Source organism: Mixophyes fleayi, chromosome 5, assembly GCF_038048845.1.
Source record: "Mixophyes fleayi isolate aMixFle1 chromosome 5, aMixFle1.hap1, whole genome shotgun sequence".
In the NCBI taxonomy this organism is placed as follows: Eukaryota; Metazoa; Chordata; class Amphibia; order Anura; family Limnodynastidae; genus Mixophyes; species Mixophyes fleayi.
The window spans coordinates 229,568,747-229,593,014 of NC_134406.1; positions in this window are offsets into that span (position 1 = coordinate 229,568,747).

A 24,268-nucleotide genomic window follows, 5' to 3' on the forward strand; every position below is an offset into this window, starting at 1 on the left:
ATGAAGACTTACTTTTTCATTTAAAGGCACGATCTTTCAAGTGTAGTGTTTGTAAGTCTAAGTCATATTATACTTTTGGTAAAATTGGTTTTTTTGGTTCCTCTTTATGTTAATTAATTAGTAATAGAATTAAAGTAGGAAATAGAATTAAATAGAATTAAAGTAGGAAATAGAGTGGTATAGAGTTGTAGTGTGGTATAGATAGAGTGGTCCACACAATATAATAATAAAACCCTCAACTGGTCTGAATTCCACCAAACAAGTATCTTGACTGCGTAGTGTGGTGGCCCCGGTACACAATTTGGTACCGAGGCCACAATATAATTAAAAAACCCTCCACGTGTCGGAATTCCACCAAACAAGTATCTGGACTGCATAGTGGGGTGGCCCCGGTACCCAATTTGATACCGGGGCCACAATACCTCCTCAAAACATGCTCCAGACAATTCGTCATTGACAGACCCCAGACAGACAGGGTCGTAGTGTTACTGTTTGACTTTGTAAACCCAAAAAAATGTCCCTGTTGCACTTGCACATAGTCGTGCAATCAAGACTGACTTTTTCATTTAAAGGCACGATCTTTCAAGTGTCAGAAAGAGAGAGAAGACACAGGAGAGGAGAGTTGTAGCTGGGGACCTGGGGTGGAAGCTCCCAGGCTCCCCCAGCATTGCCTGGAAGTCTGAGCGTGGTGACTGAGCCAGGGCAAGGAATGTGTGCCCTGGATGAGGGGGAGAACTCCATGCCACTATAGTGAACCCAAGAGAGAGGGGGACACTGCACATGGAAGAGGCCCTGGAGTGAGGGCTGCTACAAGAGGCATGGTAGCTGTAGTGTCAGATCCTGAGGCTGAGAGTACACAGAGTGACGTGTCAGAGCACAGGAGACATTATCCCCGCAGAGGAGGGATGAGCTGCAGTTGAGAGGTCTGCTGTTGAAATAGGACATGCACACTTTAACAAACCAATCATTTCAGCGACAGGGCCTACCAAACAACTTTGACTGAAATGATTGGTTTGTTTGGGCCCCCACACCAAAAAAGCTATTCATCTCTCCCTGTACAGACTAAACAGGCTCTACTGAGGCAAGATGTCGTCCTCATCCTCAACCTCTGATTCCTCTCCCCCTACAGTGTCTACTTCCTCCTCATCACACATTATCAATTCGTCCCCGCTGGACTCCACAACCACAGGTCCCTCTGTAGTATCTGGAGGGCAGTGCTGTACTTCATTGAGGAATTGATTATTCATTTTTATAAACATCATTTTTTCAACGTTGTGAGGAAGCAACCTCCTTCGCCGCTCACTGACCAGGTTCCCCGCTGCACTAAAAACTCTTTCCGAGTACACACTGGAGGGGGGACAACTCAGGTAAAATAGAGCCAGTTTGTACAGGGGCTTCCAAACTGCCTTTTTTTCCTGCCAGTAACAATATGGACTGTCTGACATGTCTACTTGGATGGTGTCAGCAAAGTAATCATCCACAATTTTTTCTATTGTGACAGCATCCAATGCAGCGAGAGTAGACATGTCTGCAATGGTTGGCAGGTCCTTCAGTCCGGACCAGATGTTATCAGCATCCCCGCCAGTGCCTCTTTTGGGAAAACTGAGCTTTTTCCTCGCAGCCATAGATGTGGAAGAAAATGAGGGTGGAGCTGTTGGCATGTCACGGTCCTCTTCAGAGAACAATCTCCTGACCAGCAGGTCTTTGCACCGCTGTAGATTTGTGTCCGCCGGAAACAGAGACACAACATACGCTTTAAACCGAGGATCGAGCACGGTGGCCAGAATGTATTCCTCTGACTTTAAAAGAGTGACCACCCTCGGATCCTGGCAAAGCGTACGAAGGGCTACATCCACAAGAGCTACATGCTTGCTGTAATCGCAATGGCTTACCAGCTCCTCCCTCACTTTCTCCAGCTGCTTCTGCAACAGCCTGATCAGGGGAATGACCTGACTCAAGCTGGCAGTGTCGGAACTGACTTCTCGTGTGGCAAGTTCAAATGGCTGCAGAACCTTGCACAACACGGAAATCAGTCTCCACTGCGCTTGACTCAGGCGCATCCCCACTCCTTTGCCTATGTCGTAGGTGGCTGTGTAGGCCTGAATGGCCTTTTGCTGCTCCTCCATCCTCTGCAGCATATAGAGGGTGGAGTTCCAGCGCGTCACAACCTCTTGTTTGAGGTGATGGCAGGGCAGGTTCAAGCTTTTCTGATGTGCCTCTAGTCTGCGGTAGGCACTGGCTGAATGCCGAAAGTGTCCAGCAATTTTGCGGGCCACCGCAAGCATCTCCTGCACACCCCTGTCACTCTTGAGGTAATGCTGCACCACCAAATTAATGGTGTGGGCAAAACATGGGACGTGCTGGAAATTGCCCATATTTAATGCCCGCACAATGTTACTGGCATTGTCTGACACCACAAATCCCCATGAGAGTCTAAGTGGGGTAAGCCACTGGGAGATAATTTCCCTCATTTTCTCTAATATGTTGGCAGCGTTGTGCCTCTTATTAAAGCCTGTAATGCACAATGTTGCCTGCCTTTGCATGAGCAGCCATTTTGTAGATGCTGCTACTGATGCAGCTGTTGCTGTTGCTGCGGAAGGGGATGCATCTACCCAGTGGGCTGTCACAGTCATATAGTCCTTCGTTTGCCCAGAACCACTTGTCCACATGTCCGTGGTTAAGTGGACAGTGGGTACAACCGCATTTTTAAGAGCACTGAGGACACTTGATCGTACTTCTCTGTACATTTTTGGTATCGCCTGCCTAGTGAAGTGGAATCTCGAGGGGATTTGGTACCGGGGACACAATACCTCCATCAACCCTCTAAATCCCACTCCACTGATGGCGGACACCGGGCGCACGTCTAACACCAACATTGCAGTTACAGCCGCAGTTATACGCTTTGCAATAGGGTGACTACTATCGTATTTGGTGGTCATGGCAAACGACTGTTGGACGGTCAATTGTTTGGTGAAAGACTTAGCGGTCTTACGACTTCCCCTCTGGGAAGATGACCGACTAACAGCAGCAACAGCAGCAGTGGCAGTAGTAGGCGTACCGCTGCAGGATTCCTCGGATGAATCCCGTATTGAGGAGGACTCAGTCTGGCTGGTGACTTGGGCTGCAGGACTGAATCTGATGGAGATTGTGGAGGAAGTTGACGAGGAGGGTGTTGCTGGTGTGTATCCAACTGGACCACGGGATTTAGGTGTCCCTGTACCGATGAGGGTCCTAGCCCCAGTTCCTGAACTAACCACTGAACTATGAAGGTTATTCAGGTGACGTATAAGGGAGGATGTTCCTAGGTGGGCAAGATCCTTACCCCTGCTTATTTGAGCTTTACATAAGCTACATATTGCCATACATTGGTTGTCTGGATTTGGATAAAAATAACTCCAGACCGAAGAGGTGCATTTTTTGGTCTTCTGACCAGGCATGACGATGGGCTTTTTCATCCCATGGACATCAGCTGTTTCCCCCCCTGGTGCCTCATTTACAATAACCACATCACCATCCTCATCATCAAGTTCCTCCACAGCGCCAGCTACATCATCAATAGCCTCCTCCCGAGCCACCTCTTCCCGTACAGTGATGGGAAGGTCAGGCTTGACAACCACCAACACGCTTGGACTCGCCTTGGGGATTTGTGATAATTTCTCTTTAGAAGGCAGAGTTGTTTGCTGTTTTGTTGCTGACAGCATAACTCTCTTCAATTTTTTGTAGGGGGGGGGAGGAGGAGGAGGGCTAAGATCCGTGGGTGAAGCTGAACCACTAGTCATGAACACGGGCCAGGGCCTAAGCCGTTCCTTGCCACTCCGTGTCGTAAATGGCATATTGGCAACTTTACGTTTCTCCTCAGATGATTTTAAGTTTCTCTTTTTGCTACTTTTTCTTAACTTGGGCTTTTTGGATTTTACATGCCCGGTACTACGAGATTGGGCATCGGGCTTGGAAGACGACGTTGATGGCATTTCATCGTCTATGTCATGACTAGTGGCAGCAGCTTCAGCATTAGGAGGAAGTGGGTCTTGATCTTTCCCTACTTTATCCTCCAAATTTTTGGTCTCCATTATATGTAGCACAAGATACTGCAGAATGTGTGAACTTGGTAATATTGCAGTACCAATGGACTTATAATGCTGGATTGGTTTTGCAAATTTGGTTATAATTATTATATATATTTTTTTTTTTTTAAATTTTTTATTTTTTTTTACTTTTTTTTTATTTTTTACAAACTTGGGAATAATGGGGAAATAACTATGCCCTTAGAAGCACAGAGCACAGGACACAGCACCACTGGACTGAACAGGACACGGCACAGGACCCAGCAGCACTACGGAACTCAGCAGGACAGAGCACAGGACACAGCACCACTGGACTGATACTGCAGAATGTGTAAACTTTGTAATATTGCAGTACCACTGGACTTTTACTGCTGAATGTGTGAACTTGGTAATATTGCAGTACCAATGGACTTATAATGCTGGATTGGTTTTGCAAATTTGGTTATAATTATTATATATATTTTTTTTTTTTTTAATTTTTTATTTTTTTTTACTTTTTTTTTATTTTTTACAAACTTGGGAATAATGGGGAAATAACTATGCCCTTAGAAGCACAGAGCACAGGACACAGCACCACTGGACTGAACAGGACACGGCACAGGACCCAGCAGCACTACGGAACTCAGCAGGACAGAGCACAGGACACAGCACCACTGGACTGATACTGCAGAATGTGTAAACTTTGTAATATTGCAGTACCACTGGACTTTTACTGCTGAATGTGTGAACTTGGTAATATTGCAGTACCAATGGACTTATAATGCTGGATTGGTTTTGCAAATTTGGTTATAATTATTATATATTTTTTTTTTTTTTTAATTTTTTTATTTTTTTTTACTTTTTTTTTATTTTTTACAAACTTGGGAATAATGGGGAAATAACTATGCCCTTAGAAGCACAGAGCACAGGACACAGCACCACTGGACTGAACAGGACACGGCACAGGACCCAGCAGCACTACGGAACTCAGCAGGACAGAGCACAGGACACAGCACCACTGGACTGATACTGCAGAATGTGTAAACTTTGTAATATTGCAGTACCACTGGACTTTTACTGCTGAATGTGTGAACTTGGTAATATTGCAGTACCAATGGACTTATAATGCTGGATTGGTTTTGCAAATTTGGTTATAATTATTATATATTTTTTTTTTTTTTTAATTTTTTTATTTTTTTTTACTTTTTTTTTATTTTTTACAAACTTGGGAATAATGGGGAAATAACTATGCCCTTAGAAGCACAGAGCACAGGACACAGCACCACTGGACTGAACAGGACACGGCACAGGACCCAGCAGCACTACGGAACTCAGCAGGACAGAGCACAGGACACAGCACCACTGGACTGATACTGCAGAATGTGTAAACTTTGTAATATTGCAGTACCACTGGACTTTTACTGCTGAATGTGTGAACTTGGTAATATTGCAGTACCAATGGACTTATAATGCTGGATTGGTTTTGCAAATTTGGTTATAATTATTATATATTTTTTTTTTTTTTTAATTTTTTTATTTTTTTTTACTTTTTTTTTATTTTTTACAAACTTGGGAATAATGGGGAAATAACTATGCCCTTAGAAGCACAGAGCACAGGACACAGCACCACTGGACTGAACAGGACACGGCACAGGACCCAGCAGCACTACGGAACTCAGCAGGACAGAGCACAGGACACAGCACCACTGGACTGATACTGCAGAATGTGTAAACTTTGTAATATTGCAGTACCACTGGACTTTTACTGCTGAATGTGTGAACTTGGTAATATTGCAGTACCAATGGGCTTATACTGCAGGATTGGTTGTGAAAATTTTGTGGTAATTAAAAAATATTAAAGTAGTTTTTGGTATTTTATAAAAAAAACTTTTTTTTATTTTTTTAAACACAGGGGAATATTGGGGAAATAACTATGCCCTTAGAAGCACAGAGCACAGGACACAGCACCACTGGACTGAACAGGACACAGCACAGGACCCAGCAGCACCACTGACCTCAGAAGGACAGAGCACAGCACACAGCACCACTGGACTGATACTGCAGAACACAGCACAGCACAGCACAGCACAGCACTAAACAGCACAGCACTAAACAGCACAGAACTAAACAGCACAGAACTAAACAGCACAGAGGACCACCTAACACACCCTCCCTCTACCCTGATCAATGCCCGAGTGAAGATGGCGGCGACTAGCGGGGAATTTATAGGATCCGAGTATCGCGAGATCCGACAACGGGATTATGAGTCAGAGCCTCAGTTTCACTTTTGAATTTGGCGCCAATACCCGGATCTGTCTCGGATCCGACTCGGATCCGCAACGTTCGGGTGGGCTCGGATTTCAGAAATCCGAGCGCGCTCATCCCTAGTTATAATCATATAAACTTTGACACTGCAATAATTTCCTGTACATTGTATTGATGTAATCAGAAACTTGTGATGTTAATATATGAGTAATGAGACCATCAAGCTGTATGATATAGGATAATAAACTAGCTCTTTGACAAGGAGCATACTAATTCTAGCATACACAAATGAGATAGACCTATTGTCAGGGGATAATTCCAAGAAGACAGCCAATGGACAATGCAATGCGATATTGATAACACTGGAAGCCTGATGACAAACCATCAGCAACATACAAAGCAATGCATTATTTTACTCTCTTGTGTCTCTAGTCTGCGCTCTTTTAACATGAAAGCTTAGTAGCAGAGTGAGTCACAAGTTAATGAACCATATTTCAGTTGGTGGAGACTGAGTAGTATGATAGTAACGAATAAGGAAGAATATTATTGTAATTATTACTATTATTATTATGATTATCCTTCATTTGGCATCTACATGTCACGCAGAGCTTTCACATTAGTACTTGCCCAATGAAGCTTATTTATTTATTTATTGTCGTTTATTTATATAGCACTGATCATATTACTCAACACTGTACAGAGAATGCGTAGTCATTCCATTGGAGCCTACAATCTAAATTCCCTAACACTCACACACACACACACACAGATAGAGAGACTAGGGTCAATTTGATAGCAGCCAATTAACCTTGTAGTATGTTTTTGGGAGTAGCTGTAAGCAAGAATTAAAAGAGCGAAAGGTGATCACTAAAAAGAGTGAAACATCTGACAGAGAAATCAAAATATAGTTAAACAAAAATCTAATTAAATAAGAAATGTAAAGTTTAATAGCAGGTCAGGTCAGGGGCATAGTGCTTAAGATCAGCATGCTACACAAAATAATAGAACATAGTGAGAATAGAGTTGGTTAGGGACTGTTAGGCCACCAAAGTACAAAGACAATAGCATATCTCAGCCTTCCTGTGTCATGCAGCAGAGGCTACACTGTGAGCCAAGACTTCAGGAGCGATGAATTCAACCTGAAATCAGAAAAGCATCCATAGAGAGAGAGTCATGATCATCACTCACCTCCTTCTGGATCAGATAAGTGTTGACACAGCAGACCTGCATGTTGCACATAGTACACATGTTCAGTAAGCTCTGGTCAAGTGAAGAGCTTAGTTGTAATAGGTGTAACATGAATACAAGAGTCACCCTGCAGAGTAAAACTGTTTGAGTAAATAAAAAAGAAAAGTTGTGCAAACCTAAATAACACACAATAAAGAAGAGACCCGCAGCTTACTCCTTGTTTTATTGTAACGTACTAGTTGGCAGGTCTAACATGTTTCATTTATGAAACTAATAGTAATATTCTAAGATTCCGGACTACAGAGAGAGTGTTCACAGGTATTCAAGGAACATTTGTATGTGATATAATTAAGCTAGTGTTTGCATAAGGTTTTTATGCAACCTGAATAATTAAATATTTATACTGTATTTGCAAACTGTGTATGTAAAACAAGATTTGGACAGGTAAGTCCAGGTATTTGATTCATTTATGACTGGACAGTAGTAGTGTAATAAACACCCAATCAGTTTTACTATTTATTGTCGTTTACCGTAACCTGAAAAGCTTCCCCCTTTTCCTAGGGGATGCAAGTCAATGCTATGTAAAAATCAAGCTATGGACACAGATATACGCTTTTGTGGTACGCGTAATATGGATATGTGTATCTCATGTAAAATTCTGATACATTCAATTCTAAATGAGCCCCAAATTGCTTTGATCTTATTGCTTCTTCCGTTTAGTTTTTTGTAATATATTTTCCTATTGGTTTTATGTTTTTTATATGTAGTGATAAACTTCATGATTCTGCAAATATGGCGATTCTATAAAAATGTATTTTAATGGAAATTAGTGAGAATAATTACATACTAGTTGGTGTCAATTATGAAAAACAAATTTGGAAGGATCAACACATGATCACTATATCATTTTAGAACTATGTTAAGGGTCAGTTAGTTATTGGCCAGAACCCAAGGATGAATCCTTCCTTTAGATTTCATAGTAATTAGGCCTCGATAGGGAGGACTCTAAAGCCTATCTGTTAGCTTGCTGGTATCTAAGAAAGGCAAAAGATCCTACATTTAAAACAGGTAGTCTCTTTTTTTAATAGGAATCATAAGCCTTGTATACAACAGCTCACTGGCTGTCAGCCAAAGTAATATGGACACAATAATGTTGGGGTAGGATTCACACTCATAGCTGCCAGGTTCTGTGCTAAGCTGCTGCCCAGGAGAACACAAGACCATCAAGAGAGCAGTTAGTGATAGAATGTCTAGACATTGGCAGTAGGCTAAGTACATGCAGTCAGTGATAGAGTCATTAAGGAGATCAAATCAAAAAAAGTAGTAACTGTGCACCTAGGCAAAACCATGTTGCATTTTAGAGGGCGGTAAATTTAAAATGAGGGGATAGATTTATAGCTGGAGAAGGGCATGTCCTAGATCAATTTAATATTTCAGTGTAAAAATAAAGCTATCAAGTTTTTGTGTGCTAGATGAAAAAGCAGCCAGTATTTGCCTTACATGCAAAGTAATAAACTAATTTGCACCCCTTGCATTGTAACATGGTTTGTCCAGGATCAAATTTACTCCCTTTTTTGCCTTGTTCTCCTTAATGACTCAGGCCCAGAATCTCTAGACATTGGCAGTAGGCTAAGTACATGCAGAGCCATAACTAGAAATGTTGGCGCCTGGGGCAAGAAGGAAATGTGATACTCCCAAACCCTCAATTTTAACCAAATTAATCTAAAATATCAAATCCCTGTGCCCTTTTTCATGTTTGCTCCCTGGACATCCGCCCCTCTGAAACAGCCCTAGTTACAGCAATGAGTACATGTATTAGCAAAACTCACCCTTTTATATGTGTGAAAATAATTTACTAAGTAGGAAAGTATTCTAAAGGGGGATCCACTTTTACTTCAACAACAATCAGTAGAATGTAGCTATTATTCCTCCTCCTTCACACCTTTCTAAGAGGTAAGATTTATAAGAACTCTTGCATTGCTTTATTTCAGTGTATTGTATACACGTTTCCATTGTAATAATAAGATAACATATTTGTTACATGTATTTATCATACAGATAACTGGTGTGCTTTAAGCAAGTTACTGCCTGGACGACTTCATGATGGACAGGGGGAAATTGTTAGAACAAATATTTTTTTAATATGGCAGAAAATTAGGTATAAGTGAACATCAATTGGAAGGGTAGGTCTTTCTGGTTTGGAAATAAGTATGTATATATTATGATTATTATTTATTTATTTATACAATTGTACAAAAGCAGATAAGACCTAACTAATATAGTAAGGAAAATAAATAATATATGAGGCAGTTATGCAAAGCAGCATAGATGAGTCTGAGTAAACCTGTAGGGACTCACACCCACACACTCTAGAATGTAAGCTCACATGAGCAGTGTCCTCTCTACCCATTGACAACAATATTCAAACAAAAGTCCAGTTTAAGGCAATCTCTGGCAACTAATCTAACATAGTTCAAATCTCTATTAGATCAGCCAGCTTCCCCAGCATGGATTGCCCCATACACAGGAAACGCAAGCCTTTTAAACTCTAAACCCCTCCCCAACTCTAGCCTAAGTGTCAAACAGGTGTATTCTCTCTTTGCTATAGCGTTTTTACACTATTGAACCAATGTTGTAGATCTCTGCACAATAGTTAACCTAAGTGCTGCATAGTAGGTGATCATTTTATACAATAGAGGAGCTGAAAATTATCTTTGCAAATCATGTTTTTATAAATTGCAGTATTTACATTTTTTAAAAAAAAATATTTGAGGTTGACATCTCCTTTAACTCGTTTTTCCGCCACCAATGCAACATCAGTGGATTAAGGGATCTAATACTGAGCAATTGCAGACACACTTCTTCTCGGAGCTGTTCAGATCCTTATTACAGTCACATGACATTTTATTTCATAATTTGGGATTTCAGTTGTACCAGCAGCACTTTGTTTTCACAATGTCATCTCATGAATGACAGAGAATCCCATAATGTGGCATTCTGCAATTTACTTCAAATTATACCCAATCTTTTATCCAAACTGTACACATGTGTGGTTTTAAGTGGGCTATCTGTGAAAGTACTCAGTAACACGGCAAGCACATGGAGACTGACAGACGGTAAATTGCTCGTCGGGAGGTCTGTATTTCAGTTCACAGCAGATTCTGAACATGATGTGGTGAATGCTCTCCACAACAGCTGCTTTCATTGCTAACTATTTTTGATGTAAATGTCAATAAAGCTGCAGGCCCTATCATATTTTTGGCCTAGATTGTCCGTCTTTGCCTATGAAGGTTGGCAGGTGGGGTTTCATTTATCTACTCCTAGGAACATGTCCGATAATAATGACTGTCTCTGGAGATCGTTTAAAATGATTGAAAGCAGTGATCGGGACAATAGGCTGCTAAATTACATTGCCGAAATTCATCTGACAGGTGACTGCTTTTTATACTCTATAATCACCTAAGGGGAAAAATCGAAAACACTCTGTTGTGTCCTATTAAGAACCTTTTGCTCATTGATTCGATAGCCATAACTACAGTTTGTTATTTACATTAAATTAGTCCAACATGTCTATATGAAAAGTATTAATAAAAGTGTCTTAATAATTTATATTTTGCAGGCAAGAATTTAGAATTATACACATATGGCAGATTTCTAGAGTCAAAAAATATCTCGATGCAGAAGTGGAGAAGATAAAAAACTGACAGGCAAAATATGCAAACATAAAAAAACAGAGTAAAACATAAAATTATATAAGTAATAAACATAACAAGGCAAAAACAGATAGATAAGACAGTATTACTTGCAGGCCTGTGTATACTAAATAGGGCAATTGTCACTCAGCACCAGCATCTGGCTCTTTGGCAGTTGTGTTGGTGGCTTTGAAGCTGTTTTTGAGTCTGATCAGTTGCCCGTGGTAACACTGCAGATGGGTTCTGAGCATCTATCTATCTATCTATCTATCTATCTATCTATCTATCTATCTATCTATCTATCTATCTATGTATCTATTTATCTATCTTTATACATATGTACAATTGTTGCTTCTGTTGGTGATGAATAAAAGAATGCTATGAAAACAAAAGACATTGGTTCTGAAATTTATTGACAGTTGTTGTAGACTGATTGGATCATTGTGTGTAATTATATTGTAATTTGCCAGTTCAAGTCTATTATTGTCATTATTATCTTTTATTTATGGTGCCACAAAGGGTCAGCAGCGCCGTACATAGAGCATGGGACAAAACAGAACACGGTATACAGGACAATATAAAAGCAGAAACAAAGTGCAATAAAATATTTACAGCTGAGAACTGGTAAAAGTGAGTTTCGGGAGCATTAAGAAACTAGGAAGGGGACGGAGGGGAGGAGGGGAGAGAACTAAAGCAGGCTACATAATTATATTAAAAATGTGTGATTGGATAGTTATCTGGGTTATCACATGTGGGTATATGACAGAGGATATATGTCATGTATATATAGGGGACTAACTTGTAATATTCTTAGCACTCAAAAAGTACCCATCATACACACCCGCTTAAGGCAGTGATTTTGTGTCCTAAACTAATATAGTTAATCTATCAATTCACTAGGAACACTTTCATTCATATAGCGCCAACATATAAAAAAATGCTCTACAGAGAATGTTTAGACATTCACACCAGTCCCTGTCCCGATGGAGCATACCGTCTAAATGATCTCACACAAACACACACACACTAGAGTTAATTGTGTCAAAGATAATTAGCCTACAAGCATATTTTGGGAGGAAATTAAATCACCCACAGGAAACCCACTGGAACACAGGGAGAAAAGCAATGCTAACCACTGTGCCACCTTGCTGCCCACTTAGTTCTTGTGAAATAATAGTCTGCATTCTCACAAATATTGGTTGTGGGTGATGGGTCCACTTTTAAATAGGGGACATGTTTTATTTTCAAAACAATGATCAGATTATATAAAATGTGGTCAGTCCAAAGATGCCTAAATTGGATAACTAATATGATCATTCAGTAATCAGATGGACCGAACTGTGGATGGCCAACATATGTATAAATTACCTATTCTTTGTTTATAGCCGCTATATGTAAAAGGACAAGTCTTGTAGATATTTTTTCCTGACATTTATTGATGACTTGTCTATTTTACTGACACATTCTAATTGCATACTAGAATTTCTCCAAAAATAACGTATTAGCATATAATGTGAAATGGATCAGTTTACCTATATCCATGTTTGAGGATGGATTATATAACATAGACAGCAGAATTGTGGGGAGCAGTAGACTGCAAACATTCTAACTCCAGGGGGTAAATGTATCAAGTTTAGAGTTTTTCGGCGGGTTTGAAAAACCAATCAGATTCTAGCTATCATTTATTTAGTACATTCTACAAAATGACAGCTAGAATCTGATTGGTTGCTATAGGCAACATCTCCACTTTTCAAACCCGCAGGAAAACTCTCAGCTTGATACATTTCCCCCCAGGTGTAGGCACCTGAAATATCTATACGTTCCACAAGAGCTGCTGAATTAGATAGTTGAGTGAATAAAAATGCAGAACAAACAAACCAAGGAGCTCATACTTTCCCATGGATCATGGCCTAGAAATCCTTCTAATTCACATATGTATGGGCCTTACTATCTTATGTATTTCTGAATGTATCTCTGTTCCATCTGCCCTGCTGTCTGTCCATTCAAGCTGTCACTGTACACGTCTGCCTATGTACACCATATGTGTATGTAGGTATCCTTTCATCCTTCCTGTCCCTGTTTTCTGCTCTCTGTGTACGTGACTAAGTGAAATGTAGACTTTGATCATTCATATAAAACTCTGACAAAAAGAAACAATAAAGGGCAGCATCAAGTTTTTATGTGAAACTTGTTAGGAGTTTATAGAAAGTATTGTGCATTGTGAATATTATTAGTAGCTCTTTTATATAAAGAAATTTTAGGGGTCTATTTAGCAAGACCGCTCCAATATGAAGATTTTCTATTGTTACTTATCGCATAGAAAAATCCTCTATCTTGCAAATTAACAAAAAAAAGTCTTTAGGTTCCTGGCAGCACTAGCCGGCAAGAGGAGTCTTAACCTCTCGCCATCTTTCTGTACATGCCTGAGCTGCCCAGACTACGACTTCGAGTTCCAGATTCCATAGAAAAGATCAAATTATTACATATAATTATTTTTAAAACAATTTTGTAGAAAACAGAAAAAAAAACAAAAAAAAAAAACTTTATTTGGAAAAAAATGCTTTACTTACAAAGCATTTTTCCCTACAATGACCCCTGGCTAACGAGCAATTAGAGGACATGCTATACAAGGGAAAGCACCATTGAAGGTTCCACGGCAAGGCTATGACTGGCGATACCCTTCACCAGCAAATGGGCTCTGATAAATAGGAAAAATTCCTGAATCTGCTGAAGACTCCCATTTTCGCTATGGGTTTGCTCCTATTGATAAATAGACTCCTTGGTCAGGTTGCTGCAGCTACAGTATACCTTTGTGGTATTGAGTCTATGGGGTATATTTACTAAACTGCAAGTTTGAAAAAGTGGAAATGTTGCCTAGAGCAACCAATAAGGTTCTAGTTATCATTTATTTAGTACATTCCACAAAATTACATCTAAGGGTAAATGTATGAAGCTGAGAGTTTTCCTGCGGGTTTGAAAAACTAATCAGATTCTAGCAATCATTTATTTAGTACATTCTACAAAATGACAGCTAGAATCTGAATGGTTGCTATTGGCAACATCTCCACTTTTTCAAACTCACAGTTTAGTAAATATACCCCTATAGCTACTTCCCCTTCCGGTAGGCCTTTAGTATACAGGGCCTTACATGAAATCAGACGCAAGTCTGAAACAAAAGCGTTAAATGTGTTTTTCCATACTGTGCATGCACAGTAAAAAGGAGTATGCAGACTGAGATGTATCTGCCCGTTTTACCTCTCTAACAGTAATACTGTTTTTTTGTATACAAGTACTACACAATTAGGTACCCTTGTTCTTTAATCTCAGTTTGAGCCTTCTCTATAGGCTTCAGGAACTCTGTAAGGTTTAAGATTCTCGCTGGTTTTGTAATGCTATCATCTTTACATTTCTTGCTCCCTCTGCTTGCGAAGTGGAAGCATCCAATACATCCCTGCTGGTGGCTATATTTTACAGCAAGTGTCATATAGATTATGCCCGGTCATGAGCTGCACCGTCTCTGCCTCATGCTGAGCTCCTCCAATCAGACTTGGCACACACTCCTCTGACAGCCTATGTTGCTCTGCCTTATGTGACTGAGGCAGAGTGTCTTACAGTCAGTTCACTGAGCGGGTATAGGCATCAGTTTCTGATCGCAAGCACCCAGCTCTAAAGGATCAACAGAGTTACTTATGGGTAAGGCTATGTAGAGCACTGTTAATAACACTTCATGGGTAACTATTTATAGTCAGATTAAGCAGGCCAGTACTATGCAACCCATTGCCCTCCAGTTGTGGAATTCGGTTGAAATCAATGTTTTTAATCAGGCCGCCATGTATGTATGTGTACCTTATTTAAAATAAAAAATAAAAAAAAAATATTTAGGGCACTGAAGGTTTTTGTCGATTTAATTTATTCATATAATAAATCTTTTTTTAAATTATATCTGTCTGGTTTCTTTCCACTAACCGTGTGTTTTAGTGTAGAAAAGGGAAGATTAAGCAAAGTGCAAAACTATGATACAAAAAACTATATATGTACATCAGGCACATATTCTATGACACAGAAGATTGAAGGAAGTATCTCATAGCTCAGTGCAGACATTTGAGACTTTGTGTTATCAAGTGATCATATGTCTACAAGAACCTGCAATTCAAAACTGCTCATCCTTTTGCAAGCATTCTGCATTCATCTAGAGTTCTTACCTCAGCAAGAGCTTTGCATTATCTGGCGCTTACTCTTTTTGCCGGTAACACTGTGGAGGGACAGAAGACGCTGGAGCCGGTGCCCGTGAAGAGGGCGAAGATATCCGGCAGCGCTGTGCCCCTGGAGGGGCTGAAGAGGTCCCCGATGGTGCCCAGCTACAAGAAAGAAGAGGAGAAGTACTCACCCGTCCATCGATCCAGCGGCGGTGAGTATAACTTCTTTTTTGCAGGTCCTGTGCGCGGGGGAAGGATGAGCCAATCAGGGCTCATCTTTCCCCGCTGGCCAATCAGCGGCCGGATGCGCGAGCCAATCGCGGCTCGCGCCCGGCCATTCAAAAGATTGGCGCCGACGCGAGCCAATCAGCGCTCGCGCCGGCGGATGACGTCACGCCGGCGACTATATAAGTCGCCGGGTGGCGCCATTTTGCGAGAAGTCCGTCGGCGGAGAAGAGAGAGGACGTCTCTTCAAGACGTCCATCAAGAGAGCCAGCGGCAGCGGCGGCAGGGGGCCCTTGTAAGGGCCGTGAGCTACCCTGCCGCCAGAAGACTTCTATCAAGCCACCGGAGCGGAGATCGTCGGCGGGGAGCCCTTGTCAGGGCTGAGAGCGCCCCCGCCAAGCAGCTTTCAACAGCGCCGAAGCGGAGAAGAGGCGCCGCCGGCTGGAGGGTCTGGAAGACCCGGAGAAGAAAGAAACAGAAGACGGCGTGTCAAGTTGAGTATCCTGCGCAGAGCAGGTAAGTATACTCAACGTTGAATTCGGGCACTAGGCCCGTGGGCACAGCCGGGCACAAGGCCCGTTGGCACTGTAAATTAGGGGCACAAGGCCCAGGGACCTGGGCACTAGGCCCCAACGTGGTAGTGGGCCAGTAGGCCATTAGTATCTGTATAAAGGGGACAAGCCCCTGTTAGTTAGAGAGGGGGACTCAGAGCCCCAGGTGTACAAGGGCACAAGGCCCTTAGGTAGTTAGGGGCCTAGAGGCCATAGGAAGGCCAGAGGGCCTGGTTAGGGGCTGGTAGCCCATCTGCTATTAAGGGCACAAGGCCCTCAGTTAGTTAGGAAGGCCACCGGCCTTAGGCAGGGGCTAGGACCCCTAGGTAGTAGGGCACAAGGCCCTAGTAAGTGGGCTCAGAGCCCTGAGCTAGAGAGGGGGCTGAGGCCCATTAGTCAGAGCAGAAGGCTCTGTGTGTAGCTGGGCAGAGACCCATGGTGTGTAGGGCATAAGGCCCTGGTGGTGAGAGGTAGAGGCGTAGGAGCCTCGTGAGAGTAGGCGCGGTCCTGTGTGAGGTGAGCACACGTGGTTAGGAGGTACGGTCGAGCGTAGGCTCCCGTGGTGCTGTAGCAACCTGCGGGTTGGCTAGCAGCGGTGTGTTCGGGTAAGTAGCGGCAAAGTACTGTAGACTGTATTTATTCTGTCTGTGTGGCGAGTGTAGTTTACATTACAGTATTTTGGTGTGCTTTCTAACTGTGTCCAGGGGCAAGACGTCAGGCCCCCATTAAAGGTAGGCTCTTGTTTCCTGTGGTTCTCCTGTGCTAACCCGTGCTGTGGGGGACAAGTGTAAGTACCAGCATACACATAGTCAGGGGAGAACACATGTAGTTTTCCTGTCCCTTAGGTCCCCGGGGTCACACTGGTACCCAGAGGGGGGTGGCTGAGTGAGTTGGTGGCAGTACAGCACACCTTGAGGCAGTTCCAGGGGCGGCCGTGGTTCTGATCAAGGGTCCTCAAGGCCGGTTCCGTGCAGGTGGACCTGTGGTTCCGGACGTAGGGACACGTGTGAGATACCCGAGTACAGGCAGTCGGGCGGTTCAGTTCGATCGGCTGTTCCGTGCGGCAGTCGGCCCGCGGGTTAGTGTGCTGTTTTACCGAGCCTCAGCCGGGCTTAAAGAACCCGTACTTAGGGCCTGTGTGTGACTCCATAGCAAGAAGGCAGCTTCTTGGTAAGACCTGGGTGAGGGGGTTAGGAACCGCCCTCCGGTTTAGGCTGTGAACACCGGCTGGTGTTCCCCGTAGCGTGTAACTAGTAGTTCCGTTAGTGCACCACATTTAGTTAGTCCTAGTGTTTGACGTAGTTGCGTTGCCGACCATTAGAACGTTGTTAGGGTCGGGTCGCCGTTTGTAGTTAGTCCAGTTTGTGGGTGCCATCTTAGTTTCACGGAGAGCGTAGAGGGAGGCTGTGTGTTCTTGTCATCCGCAGGAGTCGGGAAGGTGCAGGAGAACCGGATCGGAAGTGGGAGTGTCCCGGTGAGTATCACGCTCGATTCCCCCTTTCGGTTAGGCCCTCACCGGCAGGTGTGTGAGGCACTTGAGGCGGGATTAGTCCTCGGATTAGTCTTGGCCTTCAGTGCCTGTAGTCCCCCGCGTCTTGGCAAGAACAAAGTGAGGAGGCGGCAAGGAGCTTGGACTGACCGTGTCCTTGTCCTTTGCCGTAGTCTCGGACAGCCCTTACCTGGTAGGCACGGCCGTAATCTCTACCTCTATCTTAGAGGGACGTGATTGGAGGTGACTGCGGATCTGCTGGGATCGGATCGCAGCTGGGAAATCGGAAGCGGACTGGAGGTGACCATCGTTTACAAGGTGAGTTATTTTCTGTTGTGTCTGTCCCTGTCTTTCCCCGCAGGGGGCGTTACAACACCAGTTCTGTAGCTGGGGCTGGTTCTGAATCTCTAGGACTCATTTCCAGTTCTGTGTATCTGTGTGTGTGTGGGTCTTTGGATGTCTCACAGTCCTGAGTTCTCCATTCCTAGTCAGGGTTCTGAGTACTGAGTTCCTGTCTTCAGTTCCAGCTCATTCTATTTTGAGTTTCCGTGTGTTACACATTCTGAGTTCCTAATAGCGGGTTCCAGCTCCGTGCACCTGGTTACAGATGCTATGGTTGAATTCCCATGAACAGTTCCATAGTATTGCTATGGTGGATTTCAGTTCATTTCTCTGGTGCAGACTCCGGTCCTAGGGGTAAATGTATCAAGCTGAGAGTTTTCCGGCGGGTTTGAAAAGTGGAGATGTTGCCTATAGCAACCACTCAGATTCTAGCTGTCATTTTGTAGAATGTACTAAATAAATCATAGCTAGAATCTGATTAGTTTTTCAAACCCGCAGTTAAACTCTTAGCTTCATACATTTACCTTTAGATGTAATTTTGTGGAATGTACTAAATAAATGATAACTAGAACCTTATTTTCAAACCCATCGGAAAGCTCTCCGCTTGATACATTTACCCCCTAGACTCCCATCCTAATAGTGCTACTCAGTGTACTCCAAAAGAGCAGATGGTTTATCAAGGCCTTCCGTTCCTGTTACACTCCTGCTTAAGCAAGTCACAAGGGTCCCGAATCAGATCAAGAAAAACAGATGATCGTGACATCAAGGGTGGTTTGCAGAGTGTAGGAGAAGGTGGGTGGGATTTGGCATGAAGAAATATCTTGTCGTACGGTATCGATTTTGTGTTTGAATTAAGTAGCAAATTCATAGGCTGTGAAGGAGGAAGGGGGATGAGGTGCAGGTGTGCAGAGAAGCAATTTGAAGATGGCAAATGGGAGAAGGAAGTTAGAAGACTGGGTTGATAGTAGAGAAGTGAAGAATGTTTGTATGGTAAGTCAAAAGGAGTGTAGTAAGATGAAAGGATGAATTTATAATGGTGGAAGTATGGGAGTGAGTCTTTTTCCAGTGTCATTCAGCAGTGCAGGAGCTCTTTGACAGGTAGCAGGTCTGTGTGCTATGGTTGAGGCTTGGATCGTCAGAGACTTTATTTGATGACTGTAGCTGCACTGTGCTGATATAGGTGTTTTTCATAGAAAGAGGCAATCTGAGGGCAGAACTTGTTAGTGATAGGAGAGGAAGTAGTTAATTTAGTGACAATAAGAGGTGGATGGGGTCTAGAGTATTTAGGTGTCACTGTGTACATGTGGATTTTTGTGCGCGGAGGAAGGGGGGGGGGGGGGGGCATGAGATAAGATGATGCTGTAGCAAAGGAAGTTGTGGTCAGAGAGCAGGACGACCAGTTGGAGAAACTAGAGATGAAGCAGAATTGGGAGAAAACAAGGTCATGGGATTATTCATCACAGTAGATGAAGAAGAAGAGAAGTTGAAGTCCACTAGGAGAGACCAAAGGAGGAAGTAAGTGAAAAAATTTTTGTGTCAGTAGAGACAGTGGGATTGTCAATCAGAATATTAAAATCACCTAGTATGAGAGTATGCCAGTCAAAGAGTAGGAAATAAGTGAGTCTGGCATATTATCAGGGAATTGGGAAACTGGACCTGTGGGACGATAAGTAACAGCAACATGAAAACAGAAAGTAGAGAACAGATGGATAATGTGGACTTCAAAGTAAGAGAAAGAGAGGGAGGGTTCTGGGTGTATGACTTGGAAGGTGCAGTATGGAGAAAGTAGAATGCATACTCCACCATGTTTCTATGTCTGGAAGTGTGAGTGAGGGACAATCCCCCATAGGAGAGAGCTGCAAGGATGTAGTGTCAGATGGGGTAAGCCAGGTTTCTGTAATGACAAGGAGGTTCAGGGAATATGAAAAAACAGATCATGGCAAGTGCACAGGAAAGAGGGAGAGAGAGTAGTGGAGATAAGTGGCTAAGGTTGGAGGGATTGGAAGTGTGAGGTGGATCGAAAGCATTGGGGAAACCAGGCGCATGAGCAGATAATGGGGATTGCACAGGGCAGATATTGTCAACAGTCTTACAAAGGAACAGGGCGACAAAGAGCACATGCGAGTATGATTTGTTGGTGTGTGGTTTGTTTCTGCTTATGTAGGCCAGTGCATGTCATGTGTGCAAAAAAAACAAACAGTTCAGGGGTGCAGACTAGTGAGGAGTGAAATAGTGAAGGGGGAATAATAATAGGGTAGGGAGAAATAGGATGCTGGAGAGAGACAAGGGGTTTGGAGAGAAGTGTGGTGAAATTGAGTAACAGAAAAAGAGAAGGTAAATTAAGTAGGTGCATGTTATGTGAGAAGGTGCATATTATGGGAGAGATGTGAATGACTGTGGATTTTGTTGGGTAGATAATGTGAGAGTGGAGATGAACAATTGTATAGGGTAAGGGCAGAGGTGGAGAGTACTTAAGCCATAGCTCGGGTTAAAAGAATAGGTAGTCTCTGCAGCTTTTGACACATGGTCCAGGATGCTGACAGTTGGACTTGGGACCAGCAGCCAAACAGATATGGCCACATCGATCACATTTGAACTCAATGTGCAGCTGAACAGAAATGGAAACAGCATTTAAAATAGAGCAGCAGCCTAACAGATATGACAACAGCAATAACAGTTGAGCTCAGTGTTCCTGATTCATTAAGGTACATTGAGGCTCCTGAATTCAATTAGGAATGGATCTGAAGTTATGTAGGTCTGCTGTGCTCTACTACACTGCAAATACATTTATTAGGATGCTCTTAATGTCGACTGTACATAAAATTCATTTTTAGAGTTGCTCCTGATTGCAAGCACATGTTGTGACATGCGTACGAGCTGGTTCTGGGCATGCACAGTAGTATTATATTTGTGAGAATAAGTAAAGAAGTGCATCTAACTACTTGCGTTTTTGTCTTTGTCCACTTTCACTTTATCATTATGTTACCCCTTGTCGCTGTGTGTGTGTTCCTAAAGTGCACAGGTGGGTAATACTCTCTTGCACTCTTCTCTGCCCTGGCTAGCTCTTCACTGTGGGCATAAGCAACCATAAGGTCCCTGCAGATATGGCTTTTACAGCAATGCCCGTTAAGTGGGGGCACAGGTGATGTAACTTGATGGTGCAGTACTATAGTTGTGGCAGTAAGTATATACACTGCCTTTCTTCTCCTGCACGTATCTTAACGGTTAAATGGATATGTTAATAAGACTGTCCCAGTTAAAGAGGTGCCTCAGTTCATATCCATTCTATCTCAGCAGCGTTTAACTCACCCCTCATCTGCGAGGTAACCTCAAACACTTGTTTGGTGTCTGACATTTACTTGCTACTTTTCTCTCAGTCCTGCTCACCCCTCTTCTGTGGGGGTAAGATCACTCACTGAGATGCTGTTTCTCTCTCTCAGTCATACCATTATATTCTGAGCTAATATATATGTATATTTCCCAGGACTGAGCTATCCTCACTATCACACAGTCACATTCTGGGGTAATTTCTCTCTCAAATCTGTCCCATTTCCCTCATATTCTCTCTGTAATTATGTACTTTGGCCCTTGTGGCAGCATGTCAAAGACCCTCTCCCCAGAGTGCCAGGGGATCCCAGGAATTCCTCACTTCCATCATCAGTCCATGGCTGATACTCTTTCACCACAACGGTTCTGACCAGCTTATGCAAGCATTATGTTGCTAAGCAACCGTTCTTGGTGTGTCTCCTCTTGGTCCTAGTGCTGGACCACACATGTAGTTACTGGGAGGTGTGAACAACAACACTAGAGGGGGCATTACATCTACTTTTTCCAACTTGGCCTCACCTTACCTCATGAGTCACCCAAATCCTGACTCACACAGTGACACCTGTATACTCTCAACCTGATCCTCTTCTCATATTCACTAAAACAATTATTCTCTCATGAAACAGCCCTGTCCTGCCTAATCTGGCTGCTTCTTTCTGCAACAACACACTCAGTTCATCCCTAAACAATGCAGCTCCAGATATCACATACAGTCCTCAACCACAGCACACCAAAAAGACTCGAGCAGTTCTCCAGCACTGCTGAGTGTACCTGGAAGAAATTTTTCTCCAGTGCCGACCTCCTCTTTTATAGATTCCTCCTTTCATCTTACAACATTGCTCTTTTACTCACCAAGCAAACATATTTCACTTCTCTAATATCCACGGTCTTCTAACCCATGACACCTCTTTGTCACCTTCAACTCATTTCTCTGTCCACCTACACCACTTCCCCTTCCTCCCTCAGACCCCATGATTTTGTCAGCACAATATCAGTACCATTTGTCAAGATATTTTCTCATACCAAATCCCGCAGACCCCAGTCCCCGTCTCTAACATTCCCCAATCCACCTTGACTTCATTTTCTCCTGTAACCGAGGTCAAAGTCTCTGCACTCATTTCATTATCACACACTACAACCTGCTCCCTTAACCCTAATCCCTCCTAACTTCACCACTTCCCCACTGCTGCCGGATGACCACCTGTAACTCACCTGTCTCTGTCCACTGGCACATTTCCATCCTCCTTAAAACATGCACTTTTCTCCCTAAGAAACCATTTCTTGACTGTCCTATCTCTCTCTTCTCCTTTGCCTCCAAAATACCTGAGAGATTTATGTGCAACCACCTATTTCACTTTCACCTGTGAATGTCCTGAAACTTATGGACACTTGGCATCTACTTTCTCCAGTACGTAGCTTTTCCACAAGTCCTGGCCTATTGTTTCCAGGAGAAATCAAACGGTCTCTTTTTTGCCACAATAGAAGAACAAACTGTGCCAGAAATAAATATCAGAGTTCATGGATACAGTATATAGAATTTGTGTGTAACCTCAGTCATTTTATGCCACTATGATTGAGTGAACAGGGATTTTGCATTTGCACAATTTTGTAATCAAGTTCCCATCTGAGTAAAATACATTAGTTATTCCTAGAGAGCAACTGTTTACCATTTGGGAGCATTGTTTCTCAGTCCCTCAGGTTGTTGCACTCTAGATAGGTTCTTTTGCTTCAGTTACCTGCACAAGCTTTTCTAAGCGACACTGATACCATATGTGAAGCTGCGGGAAAACAGATGCTGCTTTTCCATTTGTGAAATCGGGTTGTTGGAAAATAATCAGGTTTTCTGAATATGACATTACAGTTAAGACTAAAAACCACAAAATAATGTTTTTTTTCCAAAACAGTGCGTGACAGGTGAAAATATACAGCCTCTAGATAAACTGATGATACAAAAATGCCCAACAGAAATATAACATTTTAATTTATTTTTGACATTAATGATAAAGGAATTGTAAACATCAATTTGCCAAATAAAACAGCACCTGGGTATCTGCAGCTGCCAATATCTGTGATTTCATTAATAACAACTCTGTTCTCAAAATATGACATTCTATTCACATATGCAAGATGTGCCTGCGAGGAACAAGTCGGTAAACAACTCTAAGCTGGGGTGAAGTATATACACTTATTTATCTTGTTGTTGTTTTTGTTATTTATAAAATACATTGTTCAATTAGATAGAATCTTAAAACTGATCAAAGTGAAAAAGATGCAATAGCATATAAGCAATACTCATTAATATATGTATTGCACAAGCATTTAAAACTGATTGGTTGTGGCTTAAATATTGATTTATTCATTATGCCAGTCATTATTTTTTTTAGATATTGGTGGACTCCATGTTTATGGCCATTTATTTGATACAGTTGTATTAACTTTGTATTGAACAAGCTGTGTTCTGACTAATATTAGTTTCAAAAATACAAAGACAAAAATATATCCCACTATAATTAGTCTGTAAGCATTAATGTATCTATACTTAGTTTTGCTTCTTTGTTCTTACTCTATTTCCTCATTCTATTTATTTATTTTGTATACTTTATTTTTTGCTGTGCATAGTGTTGATTGGTACATTTACGGTATATATGCAAATTAGTGTCTTTAACCAATGTATTTTTACATATTGAATGCACAAAATAGCAACTATCTCAACAACTGAATGTAAGGTATATTTGTGAAATCAGCATGTTGTGATATCTGCAAAAACTAGTTAGGAATTTTCCCTGGAATCTGTGTAGCTGCTATCTGTTGCCACAATTCAATAGTCCATACAATTTAATGTTACAGTTCCCCCTGCCCATGATCTAAGAAATCTGACCTAATTTTCAATTCCCCCCACAGAGATGTCATAATGTGTCTGCTGTCATAAATTCCACCAACCTATGCAACC